Raw genomic sequence first — 6000 nt, 5'->3', positions numbered from 1 at the left:
AAAAAAGGTGGTCATTTTTTACTTACCACACACGATGCTGCACAGTGTCAGAGAAAACCTGTTAGTGGATTTAAGGGAATGGCTTTTTCCTGACTCATGTCTTACTATGACTGATTATTATGAAGTGAAGTGAAGTGACTTGTGGCATTTGGAATTTGTGCTCTCCATTTAACCCATCCAAGTGCACACACACAGTAGTGAACACACACACACCGTGAACACACACCCGGAGCAGTGGGCAGCCTTTTTTTGCTGCGGCGCCCGGGGAGCAGTTGGGGGTTCGGTGCCTTGCTCAAGGGTCTCACCTCAGTCGTGGTATTGAGGGTGGGAGAGAGCGCTGGTCATTCACTCCCCCCACTTACAATCCCTGCCGGACCTGAGACTCAAACCCACAACCTTCAGGTGCACCTTCGGGTTGCAAGTCCGACTCTCTATCCATTAGGCCACGACTGCCCCCAAGTTTTATCAGTTTGTAGATGTAAAAGGTGACTTGTCTATGATTACAAAAGTAAAGTTTGGTGTTCCCCAAGGCTCTGTTCTAGGCCCACCGCTATTAGCATCCACTGCTATGACACACAGCTGTATGTTTCAGCAAAGACAGATGACAAATGCCAGTATAATAAAGCTGAGCAGTCTACAAAGTACATTATACACTGGATGCAAAGTAACTTCATCCTACTTAATTCTGACATGACCGAATAACTTCTACTAGGAACACAGGCAGCTAGAAGTAAGCTTTCTGATTATGTAGTATCAGATGGTACTTTCAGTTACATCATGTGCAGCATCTTTCCTTAGTGCATTGATTCCTGTGTCTTGTTTGAAGTTCATGTAAATGTTACTAGTATAGACTATTTTCATCTCAGAAATATTGCTAAGATAAGACATATAATGTCACTCGATGAAGCAAAAAAATAGTTGATGCTTTTGTTCTTGTAATGACTTGCTGTGTGGATGTTCCAGTAGGTGCGTAAACAAGCTACAGTTTCTACAGAATGGAGAGTCCTTACTAAAACCTTAGCCAGAGTCCTTACTAAAACCTGAATGTAGAACCTGGCATAGGTAGTCCAAGAGGGTGAGGACTGCAAACAAAAACAGATTATTATTTCGCAAAGAAAAGTGTATAATCGTTGATATGGTTTAACATTTTATAGAGTCTTGAATGTCAATGCTTCGTAAAAGTCAGTAAGTTTCCTTGTGAGACAAGGGAGTTAATTCCTGTTAACACTTATAGCAGATACGTATATACCGTTGTTCCCTCTCCAGCCTCTTCTTTTCTCTCTTTCTTGAAATCAATGAGACAAAAACTGCAGCTTGTATAAATAAAAAATGCAGCATATTACAGCAGAAGCGCAAACTGTTCTATCCTGTGGACTTTGTGGACTTGTGTAACATTAAATGTATGAAAAGTTAAAAAGCACGGTATAGCTACATTACTAAATTAAATATTGCAGTCGTTGGCAAATTGTGTTTTTTTTTTTTATTTGTTTACATATAGTTACATATAATCCTGAAAGTCAGGGATGCAGCATCCTCAACACCCCTAAATCCCACGTCCTTGGATACATCTGATGTCTTTCAGAGAGAGTGAGACACACATCTGAATGTCACATCTGGGAGGGACAATTCATCACCACACCACCAGAGGGCAACCTCCCCCGAATTCTAATGCTCTTCTTTGGTTGTTACAGGGACTTCCTGTTTGTGTATTATGTAAAGCACATGGGCACTTGGCGAGATGTGAAGTTTTGTTGATGATTTAGTGATTTGTGTTGGTGACTATGTTTACATGCACATCAATATTCTGATATTAATCAGAATTTGTCAATATTCTGATTAGTATTGAGTCATGTAAACACTGCAATCCGATTGCCTGAATCAGATTAAGACAATATTCTGATTCCCCTAATTCAGAAAATCCACTGAAAGAGGTATATACAATCTGCAAGGAATTGTGGGTGCTAACAGATGCTTAGCTTAACAGATGCCTATCTGACCCTTTCCATTTTGAGGTGGTGTTGTGGGGCATTTTTGATGGTGAGAAGTGTTAGAGTCCTAATTCAATTAGTGTGAAAAAGTAGTTATAAAACAAATAGCTGAGCATTTTGTCAATCTTTTGCACTACTGTTTTATGACTCACTTTTTTATTAGAACAGTGTGCTAGTCGGTGCTGCACTGTAACTCACCTTGCCCATTGTCTTGTTTTGATAGTTTTTGTACTTTCCTGTACCGTCTGCACGTTTGCACTGTGCACTTTATGTAAATATATGTAATGTCTCCTGTAGTTCTGTGTTTTGTTTTACGTAGCACCTAGGCCATGGAGGAACGTTGTTTCGTTTCACTGTGTACTAACTAGCTGTATATGGTTGAAATGACAATAAAGCCACTTGACTTGACTTGACTCTATAACCAACGGCAGCATCCTGACTCTCCTGGGAAATAACAGCGGGAAAGGAAAAGCACATGTGTAGATCGGCATACTTACAGCAACCATGTATACAGGGATATTCTGATGCCTTACGCATATAAACATCTTATTCAGACTATGGTTCCAACCTGTATATAGACCTTAAACAGAATTTGATGTGCATGTAAACATAGTCAGTGTTGTGCTTTTGTTATTCCTGATTGTTGTTTTGTGTTTGACCCCTGCTACTCTTCCCAGTTTTCCTGATTTGTTGATTTATCCTCTGGTTCTGGTAATTCTGCATCTACTGACAGCCAGAGGAGCTTCTCTGATGCTTTGAACCTTTTTGAACCATTATGTTTAAAAATTGATTTGCTAACTGAAGCTTCATTCATAGTGTATGTGGGTGACATCTACTGGCAAAGAGGATATTGTGCATGCAACCAAGACACCATTAACAGATCTTTTGGATGTGATGTATCATGTACATGCGCATTAAATAGACCAATTTTCTGAAATTGTCTGTAATATTGATTCTGCATTTCAGTTGGCAGGTCAGATACTGTAATGTACGATTCCACTCTTTCTATGAGAAGAGCGCTTCTCTTATTTCAGTGTTCCATAAATAAAATACTGACTGAATAAGATAGAACATGATTAATCACAAGGGAAATTAAAAAATTTATTGATGCCACTTATCATGTGGAAAAATAATTGTGTACAGGAAGGAGTGTGTGTTTGGGATACAGTAGAAAAGCTTCTGCTATTTGATGGTGAAATTTCAAGAAATTGTATTAAAAAAATGTAAATATTTTCGAAACTGTTTGGCCCTGTAATGCCTCAGCATAGACAATGTGTTATTATATGTTGGCAGAGCAAGCAGTGAACCTGCAAAAACATCAAGTTGCATTAATAATAATCATTTGAAGGTGTTGTATACCCTAGCAATGGCAGTCTTCATTTTACAGTGAATATCTATGGTAGTATACTTTGAATGTCTCCTTCAAAAAACTGTCTGTAATGCTGCTCTACACAATACCCCCTCACCTCCTACTACACAACCCATGACTGTGTCATTTCAGGTCCTTTAAAACATTGAATCCCTCCAGATTTCGAAGCTCCACCTCGGAAACTAAACCCGTCAGGTGGCTCCAACTGCAGCACAGCTGACTGAAGCACCCAAGTGGTTCAAACGCCATAAATCACATGGCTTCTCCTGGGCCTCGGCACAACGTATCATTAGAAACTCACTAGCGAGTTCGACACAAGCTTCAAAGCCTCTGTGTCAAAAGCAACATCACAACCTGTATCTGTTCTGTACTCTGACCCTGGCCTGTCCTGTTCACTAATGTTTACTGATTCCCCTGTGGATCTGGAAGTTAAGTGCATTTTGTATATGATCTTGGACTGTTTATTATTTATGCTCATTGGATTGTGGATTGTTTCTTAATACAATAAACCTCTTGCGAATGGATCCTAACTACCCCTCTGAGTCCTGTATGTTACAAATCAGTTTTTAAAGTTTTTCAAATTCCTGGCACATTTATGCTTATGTTTGAAGTGCATTGTCCATAATCTAATGAGCGGGCCAAACTTTAGACTCAGTCCTGGGTAATGTCGTAAATAATGATGATGCTCTGGCTTTAGGCTATTTTCAGGAAACAATGTTTTTGAATGAGAATATTAAAAGAACTTGGAGATAAATGTGCTCAATACAAATCACAGCAATGTCTTTCAGATGCAAAATTAGTTGCCAAACATCACTTGATGCATCTTGCACTGTCATCAATCATTAGAGGCGAATTCCAGTTCTGAATAATCTGACCTGCAAACATAAACACCGTAGGACTGACCTTACATGATTTACAAGAATCAGATCCACTGTATTTGAAGTGCTTAATGTGAGAACTACTTAAGTGAACCACTTTTTGTCTTAATACTTTATTAAGGTACAGTGCAACATACAGGAAAAAATGTCATTGCCAAGACTACACTGTTATAAACTGTTGTAAATTTTACAGTAATTTACTGGCAGTTTTGGTTGCCAGTAAAGTACTTTAAAATTTACAGTAAACAACTGTAAAATATATTTACAGTAAAATAATGTAATATCTTAATGTTGTGTAAAATGATACATAACCCAGCACACTTGCTCTTTGGGCTGATGCAGGATGCAGCTGAGTTGAAGGTTACAGGTCTTGCCCAACCATGACAGCATTGGGATTTGAACACACAACTGTCTGAACTGTACCTCAAAGTCTTAACCACTGAGCCACCACAACATCACTGCAACTAGTTTGCAGTGATTCAACTACTTCTAGCACTGAATTAATGCCACTAAAAGATTACAATGAGTCAGTGTAGTGGAGTATCTTCACTCTCTGCCAGTGCACCAATACAGAATTGCAGTCCATAATCATGCATGGTGGGTCATACAAATTTTGCTCCTCACTCTGAAATTCAGTTCTGGTTATAAGGCAGTATCTACAGAAATATTGGGAAAGGGTGAAATTTTCAATGAAGCCTCCAATGCAGTATGAAGCCAAGTTATCTCCAGCAATGCAGTAACAAGTTCATTTAACAACTGATCCCTCTGAAACAGGTCTCCTCTCGTCTTCTAAATCTTTTAAGTCTGCCACTAACTCAGAGAAAACACCAATATGGCCAAAATCCCTAAAATCCCTCTCTCGACACAGCAAGACAATCTGTAAGTGATTTATGCCTGAACAAATGTAAGGTGGCAAAAAGACAGAGGTAGACAGCCAAAATTTTGTTTTTTTTGCTGAACCTGAAAGGTTTACAACTTAAGATGCATGTTATGATATAGCACTAATTTCTGGCATGTTGGGTTTTCCTGTTGGAATTAAATAATTGGCTATCACTGCTATCGTGAACATCTGAAAAGGTCTCATCAGAATGATTAGCAGACGTGCATTCATGTCAGAAATCTGAATTTAACAGGCTTTTCAGTATCTTTCTTACAGGTATATAGTATGCTTAGTATGTGTATATAGTGTGCTGTTCTGGCCGAGAAATATATATATATATATATATATATATATATATATATATATATATATATATATAAGTGTTTTAAAAGCCAGCCTTAGAGTATGTTGTTCTCATGGGCCCTCTATGACATGAAGAAAAGAATATTCTTATTCCTTCACTGCATCACTGATGTTTGCAACACCCTCATGTGGAAGTGTGAGATGTTTCAGAACCACACTTGGCTTACTTAAAGTATCTGTCTGACTGTAGCCCTCTGTCGAGGCTTATCTTCTAGCTATGTTCCTGAAAGCAAGCACAACCACATTGTTTAGAAACTAGCCTATATTCATGCAAGTCATTGTTAGCGACTTGTGAAAATGTTGGTTTAGAAATGAAGAAGCACCACAGATGTCAACTCCGCTGATGATGTGTGGAGTATTTGGCTCTGCTATCAAGCAATGTTAGCTTTTTCTAAATAATGAAGTACAGCAATACCGTCAATAAATAAACAGCCTACCTCATCACTTCAAGGTGACATCATGACAGCTCCAGCTGAACTCCACTGGCTTCTATAGATTCGAGGGTGTACTTTGTGTACATGG

This window comes from Pangasianodon hypophthalmus, chromosome 20, assembly GCF_027358585.1.
Source record: "Pangasianodon hypophthalmus isolate fPanHyp1 chromosome 20, fPanHyp1.pri, whole genome shotgun sequence".
NCBI classification, from domain to species: Eukaryota; Metazoa; Chordata; class Actinopteri; order Siluriformes; family Pangasiidae; genus Pangasianodon; species Pangasianodon hypophthalmus.
This window is presented reverse-complemented; position numbering follows the sequence as displayed.